This window comes from Spermophilus citellus (genome assembly GCF_964194105.1).
Source record: "Spermophilus citellus genome assembly, chromosome: 11".
Taxonomy (NCBI): domain Eukaryota; kingdom Metazoa; phylum Chordata; class Mammalia; order Rodentia; family Sciuridae; genus Spermophilus; species Spermophilus citellus.
The window spans coordinates 61699411-61720598 of record NC_138192.1 but is presented as its reverse complement, the minus strand read 5'-3'; positions in this window follow the sequence as shown (position 1 = coordinate 61720598).

Genomic DNA, 21188 nt, shown 5'->3' with positions numbered 1-21188 from the left:
TAACATGATAATAAAGTTGCAATGTATCAGATGGCAGATGATATTTAGTAAAGATGAATGAGAAAAAAGATCCTATGGCTACATGCCCAATATTTTTTTTAAATCAAATTCTGTTGGAATATTTGTTGATACTTAAATAATTCTTATGTCACTTGCTATCCCTTCTTCCCCTGTTAATGTAATTGACCACATACAAATAGTAATTTCTTAATAAAATTTTTATTTATATTAATTCTATGAGGAAAAATTGATGCTTTCTACTGCACAAATAACTGAATACACTCCTAATTTAAAGTGATCAATAGGCAATGTTTCACTATTAAAACACAAGATTTTCTACTTATTAAAACTAAATTCTATTTTTATTTCAGATTTGATATGTACTGGGCTTTTTTAACTGAAATCGGATCTGTATACACAATGTATTAAAGATGTATTCAATCTTAAATTGTATTAAGTTAGTTGGCCATCTGTTTTAGAGAAAGATACCAAGTGTTTAAAATTAAACTTGACAAATATTTCATTAAAAAAAGTACGTGTGAAAAAGAATGTTATTTATGACTCAGAAGAGACTGTGCTTTCTCCTGATGGCCACAAGATGGTGCTTTTGCACTCTGTATCTCCACTCAGAAAGTAAAAATATCTTTAAAATGGTTGACAAAAGACTTTAATTTTGGAAGAATCATTAGAGTTTAAATTGTTTGTTATCATTTAAAAAAAACAAACAAACAAACTCTCCACTGCACCCCTAGGTTAGAAATGTTAATACGTAGGTAAAAATGAAACACAGGTTTTTTTCTTTTGTTTTTAATCCATAGGACAATTCATTTTATCTATTTTTAAAACTGTTTGGTGGCTCTTGGAGTATTATTTCTATCCACAATTGAGGAAAGTCCCTGCAAATAACCAACATCTGTATGTCATTACATGATATAACTCCCAAACTAGAGCTTGTGAGATGCGACACTTGGTAAACAGTTCTCTTAATACAGTTGGGGCCAAAAGTGAGGAGAAGGTGAGAAGATAGTCATTAAAAATAGAAGTGGTGTGCATTATGTCTAAGATTATTATTTTCTTTTACATATAGGCATAGTTTTGTTCATCCTTTGCTCTTTATTCTAAAACGATTGTGTGGCTTGTCCCATGTTGTGGTTCCATGAAATCTTCAGATTTGGGAGTTGAAGAGCCTGTGAATATCTTCATTCAATCTTTTTGCCAAAGAAAGTCATTCTTTGTATACTATCTCTTGATCATCCTACTGTTGTTCCATCAACAAGAACTTTTCTGTGCTGGCTTTTCTTTTTTCTTTTGGTCAAAGGCTCTGTCATTGAAAAGCTTGGAGAACTTGTTTTTATTTTATTTTCCTGCTAACTGCTTTTCAGACTCCATTGCCTTTAGAGAAATTTCAGAAGAATTGAATATCTTATATTTTACTGTACCTTGCCTTTCAAAGTGTAAGTTACTAGTACAAATTATATTTGGAAAAAAGAATCCTCATCTACCTGCCTGACAGGGTTTCTGGAAATACTGTATTCCAACATTTTTTTTTTCATGAAGCTTTCAGAAAACTACTTGCCATTACAAAAACAATTCAGAATTTTTATCTGAGAAGTTCTGTGCTTTCACCTGACTTGAATTTCAACCTTGAAATCATCAACAAGTTTCTTATTCTACCTGGTCTGCCTTTTGCCTGATGTCCTACTGGCCATACACAGGAATGGATGCTGTATGTGAAGCCTCGTCTCTATTTCTATTCAAGCAGTATCATTATGTTTTGCAATCAGAATTTCCACTAACCACAACCCGTGCATATGTGAACAGCTTTCAAGCCTTTGTGTATTACTGGGAATATGGGTCCAGAGAAAGTGAGGCTGAGGAAAGTCAGGGGAGGAGTTTCTCCACCACACAGTGGCTGCAAGAGGACACCTTCACAAAGGACTCACCTTCTGTAAGTAGCTCCCTGTCTAATGCAGCTACTTAAAGCCTCTCAAGTTCTCCAGAACAATTTTGTTTTGACCTTTTGTTAAAGACCTCCTCTACCATGCAACTGAATTTCCTGTTCCCAAGTGTGGAGGTTTTACCATGCTGTGTATTAAAATGGTATCAACTCCTAGTTCCTATGTAGCATATGGACTCCTTATTCATCTAAAAATAGAGAACCCTCCAATTCCTGACTCAGGGAGTAAGCAACCTGGGTGTGATTACCTTCATCCACAGAATCATTATTTCTTGAATTCCCTACTCCAAATAAGAGATTAACAGTCCTTAGACTGTTGTGTACAATAAGTGTGGAGGGAACTGTGACGGAGGGATAGTTTTAAAGTGATGCTAGTAACAGAAACTTTGACACCATCTGCAATGATCTTAGGTTAGCTAAAGTGAATCAACTCCTTAGGGCAACATGTCAATGTCAGGGACACTTTCATGCCTAATCTCTTCAGAGGACCATTTGGCACTCATAATCGAAGTCAAAATCATTTCAGATGGCTTTGGTAAGTATGCTGCGCTTGTTGTGTAGTTAAAATTGACAGTGAAGTATCTGTCGTGCTGAACAATATATTTTGATGGATGTCATGATATATTTCTATGGGGAAATATACCGAGCTGAGGATGTGGCTCAAGTGGTAGCGCGCTCGCCTGGCATGTGCGAGTTGCTGGGTTCGATCCTCAGCACCACATAAAAATAAAATGAAGATGTTGTGTCCACCGAAAACTAAAAAATAAATATTAAAAAAAGAAATATATTGTGCTCTTCTCCTCATGATTATATGCAGTGTGTTGATATGAGGGTGAGAGTGATTCTGAGAAATACCACCCAGGGCTACATCTTTCACAGGTCTAACCTCCACAGGGCTCCAGTGTGATTCTGAGGTAAGAAAGCCCCAGATCTAGTTGGACTCTTCATGGTTTTTCTAAAATCCAAGCCTGTGTCATGATTACACTTGTCTTTTTCCTTTCTCCCTCCAGTTACTTAAAGTGGGCTGTTTCATGGTTTTTATAGCTTAAGGATGCCTAGTATGTGGGGAAGTATTGAATTCTCTTGAAAGCACAGAGCAGGAGATGTTTCCAGGCAATGCTTTTTATCCATTGCTACCTTGTGTAGATGGAGATAGTACTCAGAAGCTGTTCTAGTGTTTTGAAGGTATGAGCAAGATTAAAATGATGCTAAGCAGGGCAGGACACTATCTTGAATCAATCTATCATTTTCTCTAATAAGTGTGGTACTAGGATTCAGTCAGAAGGAAAGAAAGAATTGGCCTAGGATTCTGGGTCAAAGAGTAGGTTGCAGGTGAGAACAGGACAATGGAGCCTGGCTACAGTCAAGAATGCAGGACGTCCAGGGTCCAACTACCCTTTGGCTAGGGAATTTTTCAGGCTTCTATGCAAAAATCTAGCCTCTGGTAGCTTTTAAATAATGAACTGTGGCCATTGACAACAGTTTCAACTGTGATTTCTTCTAACATCTGACTAAGTTTGTCAAAGGATAATTATTTACCATTCTGATGAGTCCAGGCGGTCTGCTAATTAATTCTTCAGTGGGATGCATGCCATCCTTGTTCCTTCATGCCGCATACTGAGGGTTGTGCATAAACGGCATTGGCACGGGGCCTACCACAATGATCACACACGTGGACAGCTTGGTGCCAAGTGTTACTTAATTCAGTTTCCCTGAGGTCAAAGAGGCAGGGCGTCTGTTGTGCCATATATTTGCAATTTTCGGAGGAAAAGTAGATGAAAATGTGGTTCTATATTAGGCAGTTTTAAGAGTTTCTTAAATAGTGAATATTGGAAAAATAATTAGAACAAGGTACAAATGTACTATAAATATGTAAATTAGTATTAAGTATATTGGATTGAGATTTTGGTACCGTTAATATTTTTATCAGTAAACAGAATCATAAGACTTACATTATATGTGATTCTTTCAAGGCCAGGGCATAGGGAACAAGTAACTGAATTGGAAGGTCACAATATTTTACTAAAAATGAAAATAAATAAGAAATCAGGTGAACTTATTTTAAACAAACCTTTCTCAGACTTGGGGGGGGTAGGGAAGGTATGATTCCATTTGTTTACTAGCACAGGACTAATTAAAACATGTTTAACTGATAGAGATTTTTAATTGTCTGTTTTCTTGCAATCTCTCTCTAAAACTCATATCTGTGGTTTACTATTCTGTTTCATTTTCTATACCTTGCCTTGGCAAAAGATTCCAACTTATATTATTTTACGTTAACCTCCATTGAGGGATGCAAGTTATGAGCAATATTTCACGTAGGACAGACACCCAATTAAGTTGACCTTGTCATTAAGAGAATCATGTGTTTCATTGCTGAATTTAAAGCTTTGATAATCATTTTAATGGTGCTTCAAAATGACCAGAAATCCCTAGCAATAGGGATTACAAATTCTCACATTTCCCCAGGCAAATATAGGACAAGACAGGCCACCTAGTCATGTTCCAAAAGGCTTTTTTCCCTTCTTTATCAGATAAGTATTTATGGCAGACAAGCTTCCTCTAGGCTTTATCGATGATGATGATAAATTGAGAAGGAATGACAGCTGAAGGAGACAGAAAAACACGAAGGCGAGCTCGGAACCTCTGCTGGGGCGTCAGTGTGCATCAGCAGCACCACAGAGTGTCCTGGGGTGCGGGGGCAGGAGGTGGGGGAGTGTGTGGACTGACTCACTCACTCACTTGCACAGTTTCAAAATCCCAGGAACTTCAACAGGATGCGAGAATTCTTAAATCCCACATCAGAGATTTCCTGAAAATTAAGTTATATTTCAGATAGTTATCAGGCATTATTATGCCCAATCCCTTTAGGATATCATCCCTTTTGAACACTATGAGGAATACACAAGTACTAGAATTCAAGCAGAGCCTGTCTTACACAGAAGCCCTGATTCTTTGAAGATGCTTCCTTCCTCTGTTATATTTTGCTGAAACCAGAATGGCTCTAAAAAGATCTCTTTAGTTTGTTTCCTGAAAATCTCAGAGGACAGCAAGATATTACCTTGTGCCACCACAACTTGTCTGGACTAACCTCAACACTATCTTCTAAGGCTGGAACTTTATTATATTTGAACTTAAAAAAAAAAAAAATATATATATATATATATATATATATATATATATATATATATATATATATATAATATTTGTAGTTTCACCAATTTTTAAAAATGATTAATTTATTTTCTGAACAGACCCAAAGAATAGGCAAGGTACAAGCTCAATTCTAGACTTTCAGGGTTGGTTCATGATAAATGAAGTTCCATGGAGATCTTACTGGTGCGCCAATGTGGACTTTTCTGTTTCTCCCTCATCACTAGTTTTCTAGGGCACCATGACCTATTTACTTTTCTTAATGTGGGATCTATTTATACTCGTTTTCCCAAGTATAAATTGACCACTGAAAACTTGTAACTCTTATTCCTAGGCTGCCCAAGAGACTGGCCAACAAGGTGCACGAGAGGTGTGAACACACACCTGCTCTGTCTCCTTTCTCAACTGCACACCTTTAGGTGTCCCATACCTTCTTAAAGAAGCATTCTTCATCTATATGCTAATCAGACAGATCTTTTCTAACCACCAGATGCCTACTACACAAGTGTCAGCAATAACTATCATCTTTACTCCATGTATTTCTTAACACTTAGACTCCTAGTTGTGTATTGCTAAATGAATTCTTAAACATCATATTATAGCACTAAAGGTTTCCAAAATGATTTATCATAAACTCCATTGACAATAGAGCTTTGAACATACATTTAACTCTACAAATTATGAATATTTGTATAATAGATTACATACATTTAGAACTAATATAATATTTCTTATTGTAAATATAGTGTAAGCCAGGTGTGGTGGTACAAGCCTATAATCCCAGCTACTTAGGAGAACAAAGCAGGAGGGAGGATTATGGGTTTGAGATGAGCCTGGACAACACAGCAAGGCCCTTTCTAAAATAAAATACAATATAGTATATAATATATTAACAATTTAGAAATAATATAGTAGTAGTAATATTATTAATACAGTTTATTAAAACTAGTATATTGATAGGTAAGTATAAGCCAGTATCCAATGTAAAATAGGAGAGTTTATAACATATACACAACTATAGGAGATAAAGAGCCTGATAGAAGAAAGTCATTGTGAATATAAATACAAATCTCATTTTTTTCCAAACCTGTCACATACAGAATTTTGGGCTTCATATATCACCTTTGCCAAATGCTGCCATATTCTAGCAGAGAATATGAATGGAATTATTACTACAACAAAAATAAAATTTGAAATTATTTTCTGTCTTTACAACATATATTTTGTGAAATGCTGGGTTTTTTTTTTCTTTGACTTCATTTAGCAGTTCTTAAGATAATATTGAAAGCAATTTGCAATCTCCTGAGGGGGTACTCGGGTGTCAGCGAACAGAATATCTTGAGTAGTAATGGAAAATTGGCTTGAAGTTGAAACTTTTTTCTGGATAGAAAAAAAATTAAAAGTTTCCAAGTTATTTTAATTTATACATAACTTAATTCTGACTTTGCAAAAGAAAAGGGAGCTTGAAAGACTAATGCATCTTCTGAGGTCCATAGAGTGAACCTAAAGCAAAGCAGGAACCGAAAACAGGTCCATAAGCCTCAGTGATATGCAACATTATATTGGTACATTTAGTACTTATAATTTCTACAGTTAAAGGATATATGATAGAAGTTAAAAGAATATATGTCACAAAGATATGTTTGTATCTTTGTGCATAACTATAGTCATTTTTTAATAATATGGTAAGGTTCCTAACAAAGTCAATAGTTGTAGCATTTTTTTAAAATCACATGACCCAAATTATTCTCATTTAGATAAACTTTCGCTAAGAAATTCATATAAGAATAAGAAGATTCTGCAATCTGTATATGGGGGAAAAATGGGAGTTCATAACCCACTTGAATCAAATGTATGAAATATGATATGTCAAGAGCTATGTAATGTTTTGAACAACTAAAAATAAATAAATAAAACCTATTGTAGAAAAAAAATTAAAAAAAGATAATTAAAAAAAAGAATAAAAATGTGTATTTTTTTCCATTTTACAGTTTTAGATGTTCTAACTGGTATAGAATATTTCTCAACTTGTTAGGTTAATGTTAATTGATGATGTATTTTTTAACAACACCTACATACCTATACGTTGTGCAGGTATACATTGCTTTTTGTACCCAAGTGTCATTCAAGAAGCTTTTTTTTCCCTCTGCAAAATGTTTTCCAAAAATATTTATTGCCTTTTAATTATATACATATATGATTATTTCTCTTGAGGATTTGATGAAAGCCATTGATTCAGTTCCTGTGAAATGGACATATTTGAAAATGACAGAAGGTTAAGACCCTTGTTCTAATATGATTATGGTATTTAAAAAATTCTTTTATATTTCTTCATTCTTAGGAAAATATTTTTAATAAAATTCTTTAAAAAGTACAGTTTACCATTTTCCTATGAACTTTCTGGAATTGTAGATGTGTCTCCAAGATTGCGCCTCAAAGATCAGGGTAAGGACATGATAAGGAGTGAAGCAAAATAAGGGACAGTCTTCCCCTGTTATGGCTGTCTATTCCAACCTTGAAAGGTGACTGAGTGAGTGAGGATGACAGGAGGATTCCTGACATCATGGGGTTGATTTCATAATCTGATGGGTGAAGTTCAGGCTGTAAGGTCAGGCATCCCTGGCAATCTGTCAAGAACATTTGCCATGGTGTAAAGAAGTGGTTCTCAAGATTTGAGGGTAGGTGTCAGAAGTAGGGCTTGTGAGAGTGGAGCTCAAGGAGTTAGTAAAAGTGGGAAAGAGGAAGGACAGCCCTTCTTGCATCATAGCTAGAAATAGCTCACAAACCCAAAAGATGCTTATTTGTCAAACCAAGTGTTATGGTTTGGGTGTGAGGTGTCCTGCAAAAGCTCACATGTGAGACAATTCAAGAAGGTTTAGAGGAGAAATGGTTGGGTTATAGATCCTTAACCTAATGAGCGAATTAATCCCCTAATGGGATTAACTGAGTGGTAACTGAAGGAAGGTGGGGTGTGGCTGGAAGGGGTGGGCCACTGGTGGTGTGTCTTTGGGGTATATATTTGGTGAGTTGAGCTTAGTCTGTCTCTCTCTCTCTCTCTCTCTCTCTCTCTCTCTCTCTCTCTCTCTCTGCTTTCTGATCATCCTGTGAGATGCTTCCCTCCACCACACTCTTCCACCATGATGTTCTGCCTCACCCCAAGCCCCAAGGAATGAACTGAGATGTCTGACACTGTGAGCCCATAAATAAACTCTTCCTCCCCTAAAATTGTTCTGGTCAGATCTGTTAGTCATAGCAGTGAAAAAGCTGACAACACCATGGTAAAAATTCATCCAGAAGTACTTCTGTTTGAAAAGAAAAAAAAAAAAAAACAACTTCCTATCTGGTCTAATTGAGGTTAAAGGTATTTCCCTCATTTTTAAATAAAAAATATCAGCCCTGACCAGAAACTGTAGCCTTTGCCAGGGCAATTCAGAATTTGGATTTTACTAAGTTGATAGATTTTGAATGCTTTGGAATAACATGACCTTAAATATTCAGAGGAACTTTCAGAATTCTTTAAGTCTTTATTATCAACTGCTCCTATGTTTTATTCAATCTCCTAAATAAAATATTTTTTGATTATTTTTCCATGTCCTGGCAACCATTTGTAGACATTGAATGTTTTCAAACAATTTTCTGTCCCTGGGCCTTTGTAATTTGTGATTTTTCTCTATACTGTACTTTACTCTGATATTTTTAAGCTCCCTCCCACATCTCCCTAGGTTTTTAACACAATATATCCTCTATAAGGCCACTTCTAACACCCTGTTTAAAATTATAGCCTTCTGCTAAGATTTCCTATTCCCTTGCTTTGCAATATTTTTCTCCTTATATTTTATCATGATGCAACATCAACAATATTTTTCTTATTTTCCATGTTTATTTTCTGACTCTTCCCAATATAATGTAATTCTATGATGAAAGAGTATGTGTTTACTGTTTGCTACTGTCTCTCAAGTGTCTAGAACAAGGCACTTGATAATATTTATGAAATAAATAAATTATGGAAAAATAGCTAATTCATTCTTCCAGCAAACATCTATATAGTGTCTTCTATGCATAGGTCACTCCAGTGGTCACTGAAGAGGCTTACAACATATCAAAGAAGACAAGTCCATAAGTAAATAGACAAAAATACCGTAATATAAATGTCATAATTTACTGAGACATTGCAAAAAGAGATAACTGTTCCCTCCCTGGTGTACCCAGGGAAGGCTTGGTGAGGAATTCACCTATGAGATGCATTCTTAGGAGTAAGCACTAATGAGCTAGAGAGAGAGGTTTGGAAAGGAACAGGTTTAATTTTGTGTGCACAGGTAATGCAGTTATAGTCAAAGGGACTGACTTAGGGCAGTATTTTGAGGCAAATGCAAATGGGAAGAAAGCATGACCATCAGCCTTTGGGAACTGAATACCTCTGAAGATCATCCTCAGCTAGCAGCATTAACTGCCGGGTACAATATTTTCATCTTTGTGGTCTTCTTTGCCTCTCTGTCAGTATGATGCTTTTGCTCAAAAAGAGCCACCTCATCCTCTGATTGTTTTTTGCCAAGTTGGTGTGTTGCCTGTGATTGTTTCCCAGCGTCCCACAGCTTGAAGTTTGCTTTAGTGTATCCTTATGGTGTTTCTTATGCCTGCCCTGCTTGCAGGCTACATATGTTGTACCATTTTACACTTGGAGACCTTCCAAAATGTGGAAGAGAGAACGAGACCAAAGTGGTTGCCTTTAACCAGAGAGGGGTAGACAGGCAGAGAATGGATTCTCAGAATCAAAGCGCTGAAATGGCCTAGAGAAGCACCAATTTTCCAGAATCTTAGAAGTATGCAGAAAAACCACTCCAGGAATGTCACTAACATTTTCTCATATACACCACTAACTGAAGTTGATATTAATTGTAAGTAACAATTAAATATTAAGTATACAATCTTGTCTGCTTAGGATGATACAGGTCTCCACTTTTGGAAATGTATTTATTGATATAATGTACAGATACTATGATGTTTTAAAAATGACTCTCCATTTCTTGACTCATATAACTAAACAAACTATTAAGAAATTAAAATATCACTCTTGTAAAACATGACATTTGGAAGAAAGTAATCTTTGAGAGATCTATTATTGGAATGGAATTATTTTTCTTCCCATGGATACTGACCTTCAGGAATGATATGAATAGTGCACCTGAACCTTTTGTAAAGAGATCATATCCAATTCTGTAATGGGGGACATATGTAACCCAACTCTTAAGAGTAACAAGGACTGCAGAATATAGGGATATAGTGGTGGGAAAATGTTGTCTCTCAAGACAGAGATCCTCAAAAATATCTATGGACATACCATGCAAATGCAAGACATGATCCATCTCCTCAAAGAATTCTCAGTGCTTCCTTTTCCTGATTTAGGTCTGCAAACGGCACATGGTATATGCTCAGCCTTCTGAAACAGCATGGGATGACAGTATTATTGAACATGGGATGACAGTATCATTGAGCATTCTGATCAAACAGTACATTGGCAAGTTCTGTAGATATCTAGTGGTTGGGGAAATTGTGAGATGAAGTGGACACTGGAGTACTTAGGATGGAAGTAGAACCTGAGATGGGCGTGAAGAGTAAGCTTTGAGTAGACAGTAAGAAATAGCAAGGACATCCTTGACTAAGAACGAAACAAAACACACACAAGTGAATGTGGGAAGACACCTAAGAGTAGTGCATGTTTCCAAACTGGAAGTCATGTTGGAGGGTGTGAGAGATCTATAATATGTTTAGAGTTCTGAATGCTGAGGTGACCATCTGAGTCTTCTTCTACTGGGAATGAAGAGCTGAAGGACACAGAACAGAACAGTGACATAGGGAAGTAGTGCTTTAAAGTAAAGAAGGGTGGGGCACACAAGGACAAGATGCAGGACTATAGAATTGATTGCAAATGTGTATGAGGATCACCTAATATAGCAGAGCAACGGTCAAGGCTGAAATAATACTATCAAGATTTGAATTCTGCTTCACCACTTATGAGTTGTGACCTTGGATAAATCAGTTAACTCTTCAGTGCTTCCTTTTCCTCAGCTCTAAACTATGGCTATGGATAGGGAGTTCCTTGTGAGTTAGTAAATGAACTGATATGCATAGGGTTTTTTAAACAATGCCTGGTAAGATTTAATCAATGTTAGCTACTTTTCTTATCAAAGAAGAGGAGCAAGTGGCTTTCATGGAGAGATCATTGGTAAGATTTCCATACCACCTGCAAAACAGAAACAGAGATGACTCCTATATTGCTGAAACAGGGTCAATTGAAAGTGCTACTCTAAAAGTGTGTGGCTCAGAGTAGGCATCGAAGATTATTCATCAACTAATTTGTGACCCGAGAAACTAGGCCACAAGGTAAATTTGAAAACTTAATTTGGAGATACTTGTTTAGTAAAATTGAGGGAGAATCCCTGTAGTCTCTGGAGTCAGGGTCATATTAGACCAAAAGCCTTATTTGGATTTCCTGCAGAATGACGAAGAGAGAAGACTTGAAGGAAAAATCTTTGTTTGGGGAAACTTGATACTTTTCTAAAATTGCCAAAACAAACTCATTTGGACAAATAAAAATTGATTTGGAAATTTTAAAATAAGAATTGCAAACCAAACAGGATGTAGCTGGGTAGGGAGGAAATGATTCACTGGATTAACGTAACAAGACAGCTCTATTTGTGCAAGACTTAAACAATCACTAAGTTTTATCTGCAACACTTAGGGCTACTGTAGCTGCCCAGCTCTTGTCTGTTCTAGTTGGAAAATGAGAAGCAAGGGTAGGAACAACCCAAATTTCCTGTGTGTGTATGTGTGTGTGTGTGTGTGTGTGTGTGTGTGTTGCATGCAGGCACACACACATACTTAATGCCTTTGCTGGCTATCAGCTTTACTTACAACTCTGCATTTCCGAATGATTTTTAAGTTTTAGTGTGTTTTTGGCAGAGGATAGATTTCCTCTTCATGAATAAAAGGTAGTGCGAGCAACAGCACCAAGTGGAATCTGTCTGAAAGTAGAAAGGATACTTTTTACGACCTCCCTCCCCTGTCTTTCTCTTTTCCTGTGAAGGAGATAATAGGGAGTGGCATGTGGCTAGAGGATTTGCAGCCACATGATAGAGGAAGGGAGAGCTGTCACCTGCTTTGCTACGCAGGGTGCCCAGCTTAACCCATCTTTCTTTGGCAACTGTGCCCCAGTGAGAAAAGCTAGCAGTCCATATGTTGAGTAGGCACCATGCCATTTTGACAGGCGTGAGTGTCGGCAAGAAAGGGACCATGTATGAGCATCAAATGTGTTTGTTGTGGGAAGGATTCTAGGCCAGGAATATTAAAATAACTGTCTGTCCTTCGCTCTAGCACATATGGTTAAGAAGATATGCTATGATGACTCACATTAACGTTTGAAAAAAATATATATAGAATATGCAACCATGCTAACTGTGTTTCTGGTGTTGATAAATCGGCCCTGGAATCTTCACAAAGGAAGGTTGTAGAGAAACACACATAGTGATAATCGGCTCTTCCCTATGTATCAAATAGGATTGACTAAAGATTGAATTCAAATACTATTATAGTTCCCCTAGACTGATGAACAGACTGGAGAATCCTGTTAGATTTGGGCTAATAGGGCCTGAGGTATTTCCTAGCACTATTTGAAAAGCAAATGGGATAGAATGGGTTCATTTAATATTTCAATTCCAAAGAAATTAAATTAATGTTAGCAATGTTAGTTCAACTATTTTCCTGCTACAGGGACCATTTGTTTTAAAATCGTTAAGAGCTTTTAAATGACATTTGCTATGATTAAATTAGGGAATTAGTATAAAGTCATTTCATCTCTCCTTTCCTTTCTAAATGAATGATACATCTTCCTATATAGAAACAAAGGAATTACTGAGCCATCTTTTATACTTACGTTGATTTGAATATGCATGTTTGTTGTATAACTATTTAGGCCTGAGACTGCTTCCATTCACAGAGGTCCTTTCATAGATATCAAAAGACTTGCTTAACTCCTGGGAAGGGTACCATTGTATGGTTCAAAAGATACTTTATAGAATTCAGAGTCTCAAGACTCTGTAAGATCCAATAATAATCAATAATCAGTTTCCCCTTCAAACCCACATAAGCTTGGCATTTGTAATTTTTAAGTCTAGAGAGGCACATCTAATTTTGTATTTAGATTTACAAAGTTAGCCTCCTAGGGAAATGCCCTAGTAAAAAACTAAATACATATCAGAAAGGCATCTCATTAAGGAATGTGTTGTTTCCCATGATCATGTCTTTCAAAGATGAATAACAATTTTCAACATATTATGTAATTCTCTCACATATTATATTTGTTATTTATTGCCTCCCTCCCCCAACTAGAATATAACTCATGGGGAAGAACTTTTTGCCTGTTATTATCATTACTCATTATTATTATTATGGTGTTCCTAGAACCTATCTAGAACATTGCCTGGCACAGACAGGTAATTTAAATATTTTTATTTAAATTATTAAATATTTTTGTTGAATGAGCAAGTGAATAAACTAGGCTTTTGTATGGTGATGGCTAAAAGGCAGATCCCTGGTGCGAGTCAGTGGTGAAGCCATGGGAAGAAGCCACCCTAATCCCCACCAGCTCCCTCCATTCCCAAATGAAAATATTCCTTTTAATATGGCCAACTTAATCACTCTTATATAATGTGTGAGTAAAAGTTTAGGAAACTTTAATATTGATATTGATCTGTCACATACACACTAAGTTAAGAGTGTGCTTGCTTTGCAAACATAGCCTCATGGCAAACCTCCCAGCTTCCTCTTCCAACCAGATGGCCTCCCCTAAGCCCAACCCTACATAGAATTCTCAAGATGGAGTTGGCCCTGCCTCAGATCCAAATCAGGGTATCTGGGGTGGGACCAGGAATATGCATTTTCTACAAGCTTCCCAGGTGTGTCTTATTACACTAAGGTCTGAGAAACACACAGCCAAGAGCTGCCTATTCTTTCATGGATCCTTAACTCCTTATTCTCATCCAAGGGTCTTAATGACACTAACCAGCTTGGCAGTGATTGCTGAAAATCCCCATGTTCTGTGGCTGCCTGAAGCTGGGTGAAGTCTGAATTGCATTTTCCCTTTCATGAGACCCAGTAAATGAAGGAGAAATTACACCACATGCTTGGACTGGACAGTAAAGATGAAACTGGATGTTATTTTGATTGCAGAATTCTAGCTCTGCAAAAATTACTATAGAACTTGGCAAAGTACCTACCTGTTTTTTCCCCCTTCCTGGGATGCCTATAGGCAGAGCCTCAAAAAGTATATAGTGTTTTAATGCAAATTGGGGAAAATGCTTTCCTCAAGGAAACAAAATATAAAAAGATACCCCCTATTCTATACACCAATTACAAAGAGGGTTTGCATCTTGTGTTGACTTGAGGCTGGCTGGGAGGAGCCTAAGCTAGATCTCTGACTGCTCAAGTGCCCATTTGGCTGATGCCTCATGCAGGACACAGTTGCTCCAAAGCATTCTTGTCTAGTGTAATTCCTGACAGTAGGAGTCAAATGCTGGTTTCTAGTGATAAAGAAACAGGGACAAGAAAGAGAGAACACTTAGGGGGACGACTGATGGTCCGTTGGGTCCAGAGATGGACTCTTGTCTTTGCTATCTTGGAAGCATCCTTGTTGTAACAAGTGCCCTTTGAACAAGACTAATAGATATCCTCTTGTTTGAATAACAGGGAGTTGTAATTACTGTTTGTGTCTCCATGTGTGTGTTGCTGAGGATTGAACCCAGGGCCTTTTGCATGCTAAGCAAGCACCCTACCTCTGAGTAATATCCCCCATCCTAATGATTACTCTTATTTCTGAGAAACTCATACATGACACTGGGGGAAGGGACAAGCTCTCATAGTGGGGACAGACTGAATTCCTCCCTAGGCAGAAAAGAAATCATAGAGAGAACACTATTGAGTAGCATAGATATAAGGGAAAGAAGCACATATAAATCCTTTATCTCTGCTCCACACAAATGATTTGGGGCAAGTTATGTCCCAGATCTAGAACAAAAATATTTTTGGGTGTTGTGGAATGCTTTAGATAATGCTTTATAAATTGGAGATTGTTGAAGTTAGTGATTATTTATTTTGAAAGACCGTATTTTATCATGATAGGAACTTGGATATCTTTAGTACATTTTGAAAGCCTGGGTGTTTACTAAACATTTCAAAGAATCAAGTGTGCCCCTTTAAGATCTGAGTGTTTATGGTCTTATTCTGAAATGGCTCCTGAGGGGCTAGTCCAAGAATACTTGTGTGATTCCATTAAAATGTGGTAAATGTGGTTAATTATAAAGGATATCACAAAGGATGAATAATTTGAATCCCTTCTAAATTAGCATCAAAGATTATGGTAAGATTAAGGGATTTTTTTTTTTTTTTGCTTAATTGGATGTATGATTCTTAATGGGTAAAAAGGAAGGATGTTAAAAAAAGATAAGAGATATCTTTCAAAACTATCTTGAATGGCATTATCTGTGATTCTCACAAGTTCAAGTTTTAGTAAGGTACATTAGAATCATCCCTGGTCACTAGGCACAATGGTGCATGGCTAAAATGATAGCAACTTGGGAGGCTGTAGCAAGAGGATGGCAAGTTTGAGGCCAGCCTCAGCAACTTAGCAAGGCCCTAAGCACCTTAGTGAGACTGTCTCAAAATAAAGAAATAAAAAGGACTGAGGATGTAATGCAGTGGTAAATTGCCCCTGGAGTCAAGCCCCAGCACTAAAACAAATAAACAAACAAAAACTCCTATTTATCCCCCGTCTTGTTTGAATGTCATCCTGGGGTTCTGAGGCTCTTTCTGAGACAAGTGATTTAATAGATTGGGAATAGGCCCCCCAAATCCACTGGAAGTACTGGAGGAGGTAATCTCTTAGGTTGTCTGCACTTCAACTTCTTTGAGTTATTTACATTGGGAGTGTTTTCCTGAACTCTTGTCAGGAATCTGAGCAAAGTACTTCTTACAATGATTAACAAAATTGTAGACAAGAAAACTTTTCATGAAATCTGCTCTAGATTTTTTCTATGCTCTCAAATGTGTATGTGTGTCAGGGGTACCCTTCAGTGTTTAAATAACCATTTGATATCTCTGGTGCTATAACCAATTGTTTGAAAGGGATACAGGTATACTAAGAACTATTTAAGGCATTTGAGAGTTGAAATGTGGAGTACTTACATGGAAACGGTACTAAAACTTTGTCTAAAGGAAAAAAGAATAGTTTGGATTTGAGGCTTCTCCTTAGATAATTTAAACCACTGTGTCACAACCCAAGCTGTAATTAAAATCACCTGGACACTTCAATCAACTGCTTATATCTAAGTCCTATTCTAGGCCAATGAAAAATAAGTTTCTGGGATAGAGATGAGACATAGATATTCTTGAAAAAAAACTCTGCAGGTAATTCTGTGGTTCTACTAGTGCTGATTAAACCACTGATTAAACTGAAAGATCATCATTAATATAACTTCTGGCTTGATACATCTTTCCTTTATTTTGCATATGATTAAGAGAATTTTCTGTTCTCAGTTGAATGGGGGAGACAGAGCAGTACTCACATTTCACAAATATTTTCAAATTGATTTCTGACCTTATGGAATCTATGTTGAACAAAAATAAATATTTTTGCATCTATAAACCAAAGAGTATAAGCTAAAATTCTGGCATATTGTTTTGAATAGTGGGGAACTTTCATTTACTGGCTGGGATTGAAACAAGTAGGATAACTTGGCAGACGCTGTTTGGCCCTGTAGATATACGGCTTTATCTGACCAGTAGGTAGACAGTGATTATGGCCATGGATCCTGGATCCCTATGCTCTGAATCCTGATAAGCAGAGTTAATAGAATGAACAAATGAATGAATTTTAAATTCTACAAATATGTATTCATCCTCTCTCTGTAAGAGCTACAACTCATCAGAATGCTTTTGTTTGTAAGAAAAAAATAGCCTTAAGGATAAAGTGGTGGTTTATTGTCTCACAAAACTAACAACCATGATATAACTCTAAGTGATTCAATGACTTCAGAAAAGCCTCAGATCTTTCTGAGTTTGAGCTCTGCCGCCTTTAGCACTGGCCTCCTGCTAAGTTTGCATCTCCTTATAGAAACAAGGGGTAATTCCTCCACGTGAGATAATGCTTCCGCTCTTGCTGTTCTCAGCCAGCAGAAACAGAGATAAACTGTTTCTATCAAGCACAGAATGCCAATTTTTCCTTTCCCTTTGGTCTGATTGGGTCAACTCAGTCACATGTCTACCCCTAAACCAGTAGGAGACACCAGAAAAGCAATTGGTGGGTGACTCAGGACCCATTTGTAGAACTGGGGATGAACTCATCTTCCTGTTCATAATAGAAAGGGTTGGGAAGCTGAAAGAAATTGAAGTTCTGATAGAAAGTAGAGAGGAAATAGAAGCTGGCTGGTCTACCCGAAGATTTCAGGATGATAAATTATGTGAGTTTCTAAGTGAACAAGTCATTTTATCTTCCTCCAATAAACATATAATCTATGCTTTTTTTGCAGGCCCCTGTGCTTTTTCTTAATAGAACTAATTATGCATAAATATTATCAAATAATTCTTATTAACTAATTACAAATTACTCATCTAAAGAGTGATTCGATTTATGTCAACTTAAGAGATTTAAAGTCAAATACATGCATGAAACAAGAGGTATTTATAACTTGCAGAGGTTATCAGTTAGTCTTCAGAGTAAATCGAAATTTTTCTTCCAAGTTTAAAAAAGAAATATTTAGCGTGAATTGCTTGGGGTGGTCTTTTGCAGTCAGAAAGGAGTACATTTCCTCTTTCTTGAAATGCCTTTCTCAATTCCAAGAATGTTATAGCTTGGAAGTAACTCAAAGATTAATTTGAATATGGAATACTTTTTTAGTATAATGGTAAAGAGTTCAGGTTCTAGAGGCAGGAAGTTTTTGCTTAAAACCTTTCCTGCTTCCTCCCATCCCCTTATTGTTTGTGTAATAGTTGATATGTCAGTCAGACATTCTAGGCCTCAGTTACCTTATGTGTAAAGTGAAGTTAATAACAGAACCTACGTCACAGGATTGTTTTCATAAAAGAGGTATTAGCACTAGAATTATACTTGTTATATGGTAAGGACTCAATAAGCATAATGATATTATTAGTTTCCTTAATCATCTATGTAGGTTTCATATTAAAATGACTCTGTAAAATATACCAATATGAATAATAACCACTTACAGTCTTACTATGTGCTAAGTAACATGTAATGATATAAGCCATTTAAATCGCATGTTACCTTCTTACATCAACCACCTGAAGAGAACATTATCATCACTGTTGCACATACTGAAGTTTAGAGAGCTCAGGTAACATTCTCTAGTTCCCACAGCTAGGAAATATTTAAATCAAGATTTTAACTCATAACAGTCCACTTTTGCTTTATTCTATAAAGTGAAGTTACTTACTTGACATTGTATAGTCTTGTGAGGGTCTTAACTTATTTTTTAAGGAATCTGATTTGTGTTTTATATATTACTCCATTTAAAACACTTTTAAATGAAATATAAAGTAGAGCTATGGTCAAAGTTTCCAAGTTTGAAAATACAGTCAAATCTGGCTTACAAATGTGTTTGTTTGCTTTGTCTAGTGTTATCCTAATTAATTGCCAAAGTTTAAAACTGGAAGATTGCCGAAGTCCGGCTGCAGCAAAATAACGGGGGGGGGGGGGGGGGGGGGGGTGACGAGCAACTTGTGAAGACTGATACAGCAGGAGTAGGAGCCATTTATTGTAGGACAACAGAGGTATTTATACATTCCACACAGCTTATCTTAATTAACATAAACTCGATACAGCAGTCAACCAATAAGAAATCTCCACATTTAATGGCTTGCTGGCGCCACCTCACAAACCACTCCCCCTGGCAAAATGCCAGGCGCCATCCTGACTTGTTTACAGACCCTAACAGAAGATTTCACATATGAACAAAGAATTATGGCTTCCACGGAATCTCATGAGTTCTGACAACTCTGGTTTCATGGGCTCAGTAATAAACCATTGAAGTGTAGCTAAGTAGGAGCTGCACCTTGTTAGAGTAGACATGTGCAGTACTTCCTTGGTTCCCCTGGGGACAGTTCCTTGACTCCTCCAGCTACCCAAATCTGCAAATGCTCAAATCCCCTATACAAAATGGTGTAGTATTTGGGTATAACTACCCACATCATCCCATATTGTTTAAATTATCTCCAGATTGCTGATAGTATCTAGTAGTATACAATGTGAATGCTATGTGATAGTTGTTACACTGTATCGTTTAGGTAAGGATGACAAGAAGAGGTTGTGCATAATCAGTACAGACATGATTTATTTTTTTCTGAATATTTTCAATCTGCAGTTGGTTGAACCTGTGGATAGAGAATGTGTGGATATGGAGGCCACTTACAGGATAATAAAGACTTACACTCTTACTTTGTGCTAAGAAATATGTAATGAATCCTCTCTGCTACAACCATTCCCTCGTTTTTAGTTATTAACCTTCCCCTAAAGGCATTTTTTAGTATGATCTTGCTGTAAGTGGTGAAAGCAATTTTCCAATATGTCTTATTTTTTTTTCTTGGAGAAAAATAATGAAATTAACATTCAACTTACTTTTCCTGGTGGAGGTGTAAATATACTGCTGTCAACAAAAAACCATTGCCCCATTTTGACACCAGAGCTGAAGTGCTCTTCAGAAATGTAAGTCTCAGAAAGGATTCTCAGGAAGGGGATACTGTTATATCCAATGCTTTCCTAAGAGAAGGCTTTCTGATTCCGGATTGGAAAGGATCAACAATCAGCATATCCCTATAACAGCACATTTCCTTGACGTCAGATCAGGTTTTCAAGCCATTAGGTCCTTCGTTCAGTGAGAATTCAAGATCTTAGCACATGAATCATTCATAGAGTGAAGGAAAGAGCCTGCGGAATGTCTTCCTCTGCAGCAGGCATATGGATGAGATGTGGTTTTGGAGGGTGTCCAAAACTCAGACTTCCAGAGAGCTTGGCAAGAATATGGAGAGAAGGATTAAGAAGTAGGAGGTTGTTTTAAAGCTGAAAGCATCTGTGCCAGTGGAACAAAAACACCATTACCATTACACCTTCAACCTTTAAACTAAGGAGGCTTTGTGGTTGTTTATTAGAGCAATACAGGTGTGCCTCCTTTTAGGGAAATTCAAAATGTGAAAGTCCCCACAGAGAGAGGTTGGGAATTTATGTCACAGAAAACTGTCCCTTACAGAATGATTTTCTACAGGTTTTTTTTTCCAGTAACTAGGTTTCCTTGTAGTTGTAAGGAATTACATACAGATGAGAAAATTAGAATTTAGAGAAGTTGCCGAGTTTTCATAGCCATCTCTGATTCACAGGTTGAACTGATTCTAGAATACAAGCTCCGAAGCCCCCCTCCTCTACGTCAGTTCCATTAATGATCAGCGCCCTGATTTTTACAAAATAGACTCATTTAAACCAAGGACCCATGACTCAGAATCTGAATTCAGGTTCACTTGAATCCACAAGTATCCTTTTGTGTGTGTGTGTGTGTGTGTGTGTGTGTGTGTGTGTGTGTGTTAAAGAGCTTTTATTTAGAAACAAGGGAAAATGATACTTGAAAATTATTAGTAGCAACATTTTGGCACCTTTGTTCACTGAATTGTTGGGAAGTAGTTCAAATGAATAGCAGATGTGCAAAAGACAATAACAATAAGCCTCTGTAAATGGAAAAATCTACAACATTTTAAAAGCATCTTCCAGAAGACTGAACTTTTGTGCACTCGTTGTTGTTTTAAAATGTGCTCATTTTGTTTGGGTATTTGCTCATAATGAGGCAACTGATATTCATGCCAATGTTCATGTATCTTTGGGAATCTCAGAAAATAATAATCTTGAAGGAAAAAAAAACTTAACCATATTTTCTTACTAGGCACAGTTTCATATAAACCACCTTAATAAAATTATGGTTTACTAAAAATATATATATTTGGATCATTCTTAAATTTTAAGAATAAT